Source organism: Gymnoscopelus braueri (assembly GCF_963280865.1).
Source record: "Gymnoscopelus braueri genome assembly, chromosome: 3".
Taxonomy (NCBI): domain Eukaryota; kingdom Metazoa; phylum Chordata; class Actinopteri; order Myctophiformes; family Myctophidae; genus Gymnoscopelus; species Gymnoscopelus braueri.
This window is the reverse complement of record NC_137612.1, coordinates 54,305,067-54,315,973: the sequence shown is the minus strand read 5'-3', so window position 1 is coordinate 54,315,973 and position 10,907 is coordinate 54,305,067. Positions and strand designations below refer to the sequence as shown.

Genomic DNA, 10,907 nt, shown 5'->3' with positions numbered 1-10,907 from the left:
TCATCCATTCAACACATTCCTAAATATAAAGTAGGAGGTGGTGGTGGTCCGTGGCCGGGGTCTGATGGGGTCCATGAGGACCCCCGGACAGGGGCGGAAATCTGGCTTGAGGCTGGGCGGGGTTGGTGTGTTTTTTTGGTGGATTTTGTTGAGACCAACTTCTGCTCAGTAAGAGTTAATTTATAGATGAGGTGAAATATATCATAATATGTGATATAACATAGTTAGGGCATAGGGATTATTATTATATGGTACAACAATTTACAATCATAGGCAATCATAATTGAATATTCATGATCTGACTGATACACATTGATCACACAAGTAAGACGCGCGAACGCGGTAAGCGAACGCAAAAAAAGAAAAAAAAGAATGAAAAAAAATATTTAAAAAAAAGTAACCAATAAAAAAAATAATTAAAAAAAAAAAAAAAATCTGCGTTAAAAGGAGCATCTTAGAAAAATACAAATTCCCCAAAAAAAAACTTGGAATGTTTTTGAACAATTCAACAAAGTGTTTGAAGTGCCTGTTTCACCCACTTCCGGGGGGCGGAGCCAAAATCCGAGCCCGAAGTATTTGTTCGTAGACCCCCACTTAGGGGGGGTAGAAAAAGTTTGGGAGCGATTCGGGCACTTTTCATTTAACATGGGGTTTCAATGGGGAGTTTTTAGGAGCCTTCTCCGGGGCGTGGCTTCCGGGGGAAGGGGCGGGCTTAAACGCAACCTTGACAGGTGTGTTCAGTTTTCAAAGACCTTTCATTTGATGTATGGTACGTCTATATTGGACATTTACTTATCTCAGAGGAGCTGCACACAGGCAGTGCACACAGAGACACAGAGACACAGAGAGAGAGAGAGAGAGAGACACAACCCAAGCAGGGTTACATAGGGCGCGTTCGAAAATACAGCACTGAGCGCACTGGCCAATACAAACTAATAGGCGAGTGTGCTCCGGTGCGTAATTTCCGAACGCACCCATAGTAAGCTCCACTTGGTCGGAGGCGCGGCTTCGCCGCGCCTCCTCCCGCGTTCGCAATGACTCCACATATCATGTGTACAGATGTGTGTGAGTTTTAGACAAAAAGTGTATTTTGAAGAAAACACAAAATACTGGAAAATCTAGTCTTTATGATTAGTTGCAGCATGATCCAAGGAATTAAAACATGTGATTATACCGTATGACCTACGGTTCAAGAGTTATGGGCCAAAATGTGAAGCAGCCGGCTATAGCGCACCATGAGGCTAATTTGAAACAAACAAGGGTGCAAACATCATCTCCGGCCTTTGGCTGTCTGGCCTGGCGGAGATATTAATTATGGGTTGTTTTATTTGTATTTACAGTATCTTTTTAGAGTTATTACTAAACTTCTCTTCAGTAAACCAACAAACTCCACTATGCCACGCCCCTTTCTCTTTACTCCAAGGTTTTCTAAGGTCATGTTTACCTGAATGTATCGACACATCTGACCGCTGTTCTAAACCAATCAAACTCTCACCTGAGAATGTGTTTCCTTTTATGGTCAGGTCCTGTTCAAGTCCTGTGAGAGCTATGAAGACATCTAGAGCACTAGAGACGTCTTCTTAGACTGAACCACAACAACACAGGTACTGTAAGACTTATGGAATAAAATCATAAATGGATTCATATTTATATTCAACGTGGGTTGTGTGAACACGCACGCACGCACGCACGCACACACACGCACACGCACACACACACTCATTTTCTGCTGTATTTTGACAGTGAGTAGAGAGACAGGAAAGACGGAGAGGACGACCTACAACATGGATCTTCAGGTGGGATTCTAACCACGACCAGCTGTGGTACGTTCTGTACCAGGTGAGCTACCGGGTCACAACCCTCACATTGACCCTGATTCATCAATTTGAACGTAGAAACCAGCTTCAATTCGAGCCCAGGAATCATCTTAAGACGAGGCTCAGGTGTGATTTATCAAAGGGTTGCATCCTGCCAATCTTAGCGTGAGAATGGACGCTGTGTTGATAAATCTGGCGGCTGCAACCGATGGTCATTTAAATAACTCACCTCATAGCCTAGGTCTGAGCCAGATCTGATCTGAATGACTGTTAAAGCTCTTGTTTAAATGGATGACTGATTAAGCATCCGACCTAAAGCTCGTCGGGTTAGGCATGTAACCCGAAATACCCGGGTTCCGACCCGTACCCGGCTCGGTCACGGGTCCATTCACAAGAAGTGACTCCGGGTCCGGGTCGGAGCCGGTACAGTCCGTCTCGGGTCTCTGTTCTCCGACTGTGAAATGGACGGTTCCACTAATACCCGAGTTGACTCGGCGAGCGGGTTTCTCGGGGCTCAGACTGTGAAATGCACGGTTCCACTAATACCCGAGTGGAGTCAGTGGACCCGGCGAGCGGGGGGTCTCGGGGCTCAGACTGTGAAATGGACGGTTCCATTAATACCCGGGTGGAGGGAGGGAGGTCGGTCGCTCAGAAGACAGACTGGCAGTGACGCAGTCAATGACTGGCTGCTATTTATATTATCATATCACTACATAATGTTATATCATTGACCTAAATGGCGATATATTAACAAGGATAGGATGATTAAAACATATTTATGTCTGTATTAGCCTTGATGATCGTCTTTCTTGACCGAAGGCTCTGTCTGTATTAGGAACAACTTTGGACAGGTGGAAAACTTTAGTTAAACTTGCAGAGAGGCGCATTACTTTACCTGAGTTACATCTTCTGATACTTGTACTTGAATGTTGACATGAAATAATAATCCTGTTTAGTGTTTCACTACCACGAGCAAAGACTACAGCGCATATTAACGGCGCTGATCAACACACACGTTGAAAGACTAGGACAAAGATACCAAGGATTCGACAGTGATGTCACTATGCAACAAGGAAGTAGCGACGGCTGCTACGCCATGTTCGAAGTTGTTTTAAAGATAGCAAGGATTTGACATCACCGACGAATCCTTGGACATATTTTACCCTCTCATTTATATACACCAGTTATATCAAATGTTGTCGATTAACGTAACGCTTTGGTTAATGGTTAAAAATGGTAAAATAATCGAGTTAATATCAACATGTTGTTACCGGTATACTCAAAGCACAATGGAAACTCCAAAGCCAATTATAATGTTAAACAACATTAAATGTGGTTTAACATTAGAAATTAACGTGGATTATAGTTGGCAATGAAGAAGGATTACAAACATCTAGAACGTGGATTTATTTTTGTATAGCTGTCCAATGAGCATTGACTGGGATTATACATCATAGTCATGGAGGCTATACATTTAGGTAAGAAAGTATGAAACAAGTCTTATTTAACGCTGGACAACTTGTACTAATGACGTTGGCAAACAATTTTGCGTTCGGGTTTTTCGGAGGCTCAGGTTATGTACGGGTTCGGTTCTTCTATGGCACGGTTCTATACGGGTCGGTTTCCGACAGCTCTCGGTGCTGTTCGGGTCCGGATCTCAATTTCTAATAATGGCCCGGGTCCATTCGGTTACAGGTATATTTTTCGCGGGTCCATTCGGGTATCGGTCCTTCATATTGGACCATAGGCCGGGTCCATTCGGTTCCGGGTAAAAAAATCACGGGTCCATTTGGATTCGGGTATTTATATTTGACCTGTGAAGACCTCTAATCCGACCTAATTGATTGTTTTTAATACCTCACTTTTAAATGCTTGTAATTATGTCACCTGTTAACCCCGTAATTACAACTACCTATTTATGTTAGGGATACTTAGGTAGTTCTTAAGATGTTGGGTTACATCATTTTAAGTGAATATTGTCTGCTGCATAATGTTTAAATGTCTGTCAGAATGCCACAATGCTTCACCACAGGTCTATGATAAACCTAAACCTACACCACCTGAGACCAGACGTGAGATTTGAGCCGTACGCTCAAGTCAAAGTCACAATAGATTGATAAAGACAATATCGGTGATCTCAGCGTACGTCTGTTTGAAGCTGAATCAGAATCAACTTTATCTTCACATCACAGGTTTACAGATGTAAAAGGTTTGCTCTACATAAGAGTTGCATTGTGACACATTGTGAGCTTGTAGATCGGATATTTTCTGCTAAAGTTCTAACCAGAACACAGAGGCTCAAGGGGTTAAACTTTTTGTCTCCAAGTTGGACCCGAGTACAAGTTAAAATGTCAACACACACCTGTGTTCATATCTGCTCTGTTTCTACACTGAGTTACAGAAATGTAAGACAATCATGATGAAATGTAAGGGTCCATTTGGTTCCATTATATTCACATTTTATTATGTATTATGAACATTGAGGTAGATATAATTATATCTGATATAATATATATTGGATAATTATATTGGATACACTTCTCATTGTGTCCAACAGGTGACAGTATAGTGAATGATGTGGTTGAGACCAAACATCTGACAGTCTCACAATCTACAATTTGAAAAGTTTTCAAAAACAGCAGATCTACAAGCACACATTGTCGAAGTATCAGGGTCATAATGCATCTGATGCGTTGTGAGCTTGTAAATCTGTTATTTTTGTTCAATATGACAGTAGACATGATGGCGCACCCTAGGCCCCCTAAGCTCCAACATTCACCCTTATGGTGTCACCTTTGACACTAATTTAAAATTTGACAATCAGGTCAGCTCAATGGTTAGTTCCAGCTTCTTCCAGCTGTGCCTATTGGCAAAGGTCAAGCAATACCTCTCTCCCAGCAACCTCGAGAGAGTAATCCACGCCTTCATCTCATCCAGGCTGGATTATTGTAATTCACATTTACATTGGCATGGACCTATCACTGCTTAGACGTCTGCAGCTCATCCAAAACGCCACTGCCTGCCTCCTCACTGGTGCTAAGAAGTGCAAGCACATCACTCCTGTTCTGGCCTCTCCATTGGCTCCCGGTCCGCTTGAGAATCGATTTTAAGGTTTTAATGTTTGCTTTCAAAGCACGTAATGGGCTTTTCTCTTTGACTGACCTCATTTCTCACTGACCTCATCAATGATTACACTCCATCCAGACCCCTAAGGTCGGCCAATCAGCTCCTATTGACTGAGCTCTCGACCAATAAAAGTTCTAGAGGCGACCAAGCTTTTGCCGCGGCTGCTGAGGCTCTGGAACAGCCTTCCATTTAATATAAGAGCCACTCAGTCCATAAACATTTTTAAATCATTACCGAAGACCTATTTCCTTTCTCTTGCCTTTGAGCACAGCTAATCCCATTCTCCACGACCACTGATCCTGCCTCACTATTTTCTGCTATGCACTTTTTCGTTTGTATGTTTGTATATTTGTTTTATATGTATTATAACATTGTTGATCTATTGCTGTGTTGTATAATATATAATTATATCTGACATTAATATTAATTAAATCTTATATATAGATATAGTTAAACATTATAAACTTTGATACTTTATCTCCTCTACAGCTCTTAGCAGGTTGGATGCACTTCTCATTGTGTCCAACAGGTGGCGGTAAAGTGAATGTTGTGGTTGAGATTAAACATCTGACAGTCTCACAATCTACAATTTGAAAAGTTTTCAGAAACAGCAGATCTACAAGCTCACATTGTCGACGTGTCAGGGTCATGATGTGTCTGATGCATTGTGAGCTTGTGAGTTGATCGGTTATTATTGTTCAGTTTGACAGTAGACATGATCCGTTGTGAGCTTGTAGATCTGTTATTATTGTTCAGTTTGACAGTAGACATGATGCGTTGTGAGCTTCAGCTTGTAGATCTGTTATTATTGTTCAGTTTGACAGTAGACATGATGCGTTGTGAGCTTGTAGAGCTGTTATTAATGTTCAGTTTCACAGTAGACATGAAGCGTTGTGAGCTTGTAGATCTGTTATTGTCCAGTTTGCTCTATTTGTACACTGAGTTACAGAAATGTAAGACAATCATGATGAAATGTAAGGGTCCATTTGGTTCCATTATATGTATTATATATATTATATATGTATTTTGAAGATTGAGGTAGATAATAATTATATCTGATCTTATAATTAAATCTTATATATACAGTGGGGAGAAAAAGTATGTGATACACTTCCGATTTTGCAGGTTTTCCCACTAACAGAGAATGTAGTGGTCTGTATTTTTTATCATAGGTACAGTACACTTCAACTGTGAGAGACAGAATCCAGAAAAAAATCCAGAAAATCACATTGTATGATGTTTAAGTAATTAATTTGCATCTTATTGCATGAAATAAGTATTTGATTACCTACCAACCAGTAAGAACTCCGGCTCTCGCAGACCTGTTTCTTGTTCTTTAAGAAGCCCTCCTATTCTCCACTCATTACCTGTATTAACTGTACCTGTTTCAACTTGTTACCTGTATAAAAGACACCTCTGCACACACTTTAACCTCGACTCCACAATGGGCAAGACCAAAGAGCTGTCTAAGGACATCAGGGACAAAATTGTAGACCTGCACAAGGCTGGGATGGGCTACAGGACAATAGGCAAGCAGCTTGGTGAGAAGGCAACAACTGTTGGCACAATTATTAGAAAATGGAAGAAGTTTAAGATGACGGCCAAAAATGCTCGCGTATGTTCTTCTTTTGTGTATCATCATCATCATCATCAGAAGATGTCCAGCTCAATGTTGTGTAGCCATGCCCTCATCTCAGGTCTCACATCAATGGTGGTCTATACAGGGCACAGCTGGTGATTATGTGTTGTGAAGGTGGTCTGTACAGAGGACAGGTGTTGATTATGTGTTGTGAAGGTGGTCTGTACAGAGGACAGGTGGTCTATGTGTTGTGAAGGTGCTCTGTACAGAGGACAGGTGTTCATTATGTGTTGTGAAGGTGGTCTGTACAGGGGACAGGTGTTGATTATATGTTGTGAAGGTGGTCTGTACAGAGGACAGGTGGTCTATGTGTTGTGAAGGTAGTCTGTACAGGGGACAGGTGGTCTATGTGTTGTGAAGGTGCTCTGTACAGAGGACGGGTGTTGATTATGTGTTGTGAAGGTGGTCTGTACAGGGGACAGGTGTTGATTATATGTTGTGAAGGTGGTCTGAACAGAGGACAGGTGGTCTATGTGTTGTGAAGGTAGTCTGTACAGGGGACAGGTGGTTGCGAACGCGGAAGGAGGCGCCTCCGACCAAGTGGAGCTTACTATATCATCGTGCTTGCTTATGATTGATTATGTGTTCGTCTCCCGGGTCCCAGATGTAGTGGTGACAACGTGTGGGCCCAGCTGACTCCCACTCCTGCTTCCAGGATGCCTTTGTAGACAGGCCCTCAGAGATAGAACTGAGCATCTTGTTCTTGTTGTATCGGTGGCGAGACTTGAGTCTGTTTGGAGACAACACTGTCGTAGTGGTGTCATATTTCTGGGCTTTCCTTGATAGTGTGAGGGTAGCAGCCTCTCGTCGTAGGCCGGCCGGAGAAATATGGACTTCTACACCAGGCTGGGGCACAATATTTGGCTCCAGTGAAAACCAGGGCTTGCGTGGAGAGTATTTGGTCCCTTGCCAGAGGCATTCCAGGACGTGCCAGTGAGACGGCGGATTAGCGAGACCCTTGAAGACACTTTGGCCTTCACTTCCTCTAGGTGTTGTTTAGGACAGTATCCTATCAAGGCTTATGCCGAGGTACTTTGGGGCCTACTGGTTGTTATCGACAAACACGTCCAGTTACCTTTTTGCTTCGCTGTTGTTGAGGTGACACGCTTACGTCTTGCCGATGCTGAGCTGCAGGCACCACCTACAAAGGTAGGCTGCCTAGATGTCCTGGTTGAGGCCATCTTCCATCACCCTCCATGTTGGTCGTCACATCATAATGGCCAGGTCAGCTGCGTAACCGTATATTCTGGATGTTGTCTACGGTAGGTCGTAGATGTAGATGTTGAACAGCATCGATGAGAGGACAGACCCCTGCGGAACCCCATTCGCACCCACTCGCACTCTCTTAAAGGTCGTGGCAACGGCGCAGTACTCCATAGACTCAGGTGCAAGCGGTATTTTCTAAAATGCATTCGCCAAGTCCTAGACCACGATGTGTCTCCACCGCGCAATGAGGCGAAGAGGAGTCAACGTCAACAAGGAGTCAACGTCGGGAAGTAATGAGGGACGGGCTTATTGTAGCGGCCAACATCCATGAATGCCATTACCAACTGTGACCACCCCACTCTGCTTATTCACAAGAAAAGACGGGTTTAGATAATCCACCACCACCCGACATCCTCCGGGCGCTTGAAGACGCTGACGTCCTCCAGCTGGTCAATCTTATCCTGAAGCTCCTCAAGCTTGCCTCGTGCATAAAGAGGAAGGGTCTCTTTTTGCTGTGGAGGCTCGAATGGCTCCAAGTTGATCTTGGCCTCAAATGACCCAGCGGCACCATTGTATCCTTTAATTCCCGGGCTGAAGACAACTTCATGTTAAGTACTGCTCCAAACTGCACACACACCTCCGGCGGGAGGGGGCTGTCCGAGTCAACCTGCACATCAGTCTTATTTGGTGCATGTTTCACAGGGTCCTGTGGTGGGCATCCGTCTGGAAACAGCACCTCAATAAACTCTCCCAAGCATACAGTCCTTGAGGGAGTCGGAGCGCGAAGTACAGCCGCTGCACCGGACACGGCGAGCCTCACCTCTCTCTCTTGGCAGGGCGGAAAGCAATGTAATTCAACTCTGTGAAAGGGGGTGCTAGCAAGCACCTCATCATCAAGATCATCCACAATGAGGCCGGTAAACTGTAACTCCTTGTCATCCCGAGTAAAGGAGATTTGCGTCTGGCCAACCACCTGCAGCCGTGAGGCTCCATCAGGCCGACTGTGAGATGGCTACGACCCGAGCCCCGAGCCGTGCTGCTGTGGAGTGGTGCATCATGTCACCTGTGCCCCGCTGTCGAGCGTGATCCAGACGACATGGTGGCCAGAGAACACGTCCAGTTATGGAAAGTCACTTGTCCGAACCTGATTGACTGAAGACCAACCCGATGGGCTGAGAGGCTGCGGGTGCCGGCACCAGTCTCCAGGTCAGTCGGTGAGCTGTCACACACATCACTGTCGGCATCAAACTCGCCCTCCAAGACTTCTACGATCTGCCTCGCCCTGACAACGTATCAACAGTCCTTCTCAGGGAGGTAACTGCAATCACTCAGTAAATGGCGGGTCTCCTGGCACCCCGCCTGCTGGCACAGAGGGCACACTTTTTCCTGGCGTAGCCGTCTGGGCCAACGAATGACGTGCTCTGAATGCAGCCCTTTGGCTAGCAAGGCTTGTGAGGCACTGCCATGTGGAAGCTCTTTGTGTCGTCAGAGGCACAAATCTCATCCAACAGTGACAACAATGAAAGGTACGTGATCTCAGCTCCATGCCATACCGCTGTTTGACGAGACTTGGCAGACCAGGATGAATGAGTCTGAGCCATGTGAGGAACACCATATGTAAAATGTGAGAGCTCCTCTTCCTAAGGCTAAGGCCGTTGCCACACAACAATGAATCCTCTACAAAGGCTAGAAGCCGTTGATGAAAGTCCTCTGGGTGCTCATCACCTTCCAGATGAATGTCATTAAAGTCAATAAAATGTGCACCAGTGGCATGAAAACCAAAATGCTGCCTTAATGTTTGTCATATAAACTCTAGTGATGTTGAATGTATCACCAAAGTACTACAAGAAATAATGAGGCAGTAATTGGCAATCTTCCCCAGCATTGATTCCAAAGTTCTTACTTTCTGCTGTGCTGCAGTGACAGGGACCAGAGAGAAGGCCAATGACATGACGGGGGAGGGGGGGGGCATTGGGGCTACACTGGAATGGAGGATGTGGGGAAGGCGTTGTTGGGGGCGGGGCTACACTGGACAGGGTGGAGGATGTAGTGAAGGTAGGTAGGTAGGTAGGTAGGTAGTTAGTTTATTTATTTATTTCGGTCATGATTTAGAAAAACAAACAGTTGAACATACAGAATAATGTCAACAAGATAATTTTGGCCGAAAAGGTTTGGGCTGAAGCCGAAGCTTATTATGCCCACCTTATTAATATTTAAATAAAATGTATTGTCACAAAAGAAAAGGAAACAAAAGAGCAAAAAAAAAACTAAAGAAAACCAAGTGTTAAGGTACAGAGGAGGTCATCAGGACCAACCACTCCCATCTCCTCCAGATGGAGATTGAAGAACAAATGAGCGATAGGAGATTATTCCTACCCTAGGATGAGGCTGGAGCGGCTTTGTCAGTTGTCAGTTCAATAGAACCGAAGGGTCTATTGAACGCATGCGCGCTGCTCCTGCATGCGTTCCCAGCGCGTTCCCATGTGTTCCCAGCGCGATCCCATGTGTTCCCAGCATGATCCCATGTGTTCCCAGCGCGTTCCCAGTGCGATCCCATGTGTTCCCAGCGTGATCCCATGTGTTCCCAGCGTGATCCCATGTGTTCCCAGCGCGATCCCATGTGTTCCCAGCGCGTTCCCATGTGTTCCCAACGCGATCCCATGTGTTCCCAGTGCGATCCCATGTGTTCCCAGCGCGTTCCCAGTGCGATCCCATGTGTTCCCAGCGCGACATAACCAGGCAACAACACATAGTGGAATAACCTGATTCAACACAAAGCTTTAGCCAAAAATTGCAGATCTACAAGCTCACATTGTAGATCGGCTATTTTTGGCAAAGAGGTATAGGTGTAGAGGGAAAAAAGAGCAGACCAAGTAAAAAAAAAAGGTTCATCTGAAACACAATTTTATACAATATAGAGTGGGACCCTACTTCATCTCTCTCTCAGCTGAGGGGTCCTTGGCCTGAAAAGGTTGAAGACCCCTAGTTAACGTCATCAGGTAGACCAGCTAGAAGGCCCTGATTCCTGAAAGAATACGCCCAGCAGGGCAAACTCGAAATCTGATTGGTTAAAGAACCTGCCAATCTAAATATCTGCCCCATTTACTTCAACAGCAGGT

At 44.9% G+C, this 10,907-nt stretch overlaps 1 protein-coding gene across 1 annotated transcript in view; it reads left to right on the top strand.

Annotated features, from left to right (window-relative positions):
• Nucleotides 1-1,777: 1,777 nt before the first annotated feature.
• LOC308082035 (NACHT, LRR and PYD domains-containing protein 3-like) overlaps nucleotides 1,778-10,907 on the top strand; it is a gene marked incomplete at its 3' end in the record, with an annotated part of 74,618 nt that continues 65,488 nt past the window's right edge. Inside the window, exon 1 of the mRNA XM_080423646.1 lies at nucleotides 1,778-1,839. The remainder of the gene's footprint in view (nucleotides 1,840-10,907) is intronic.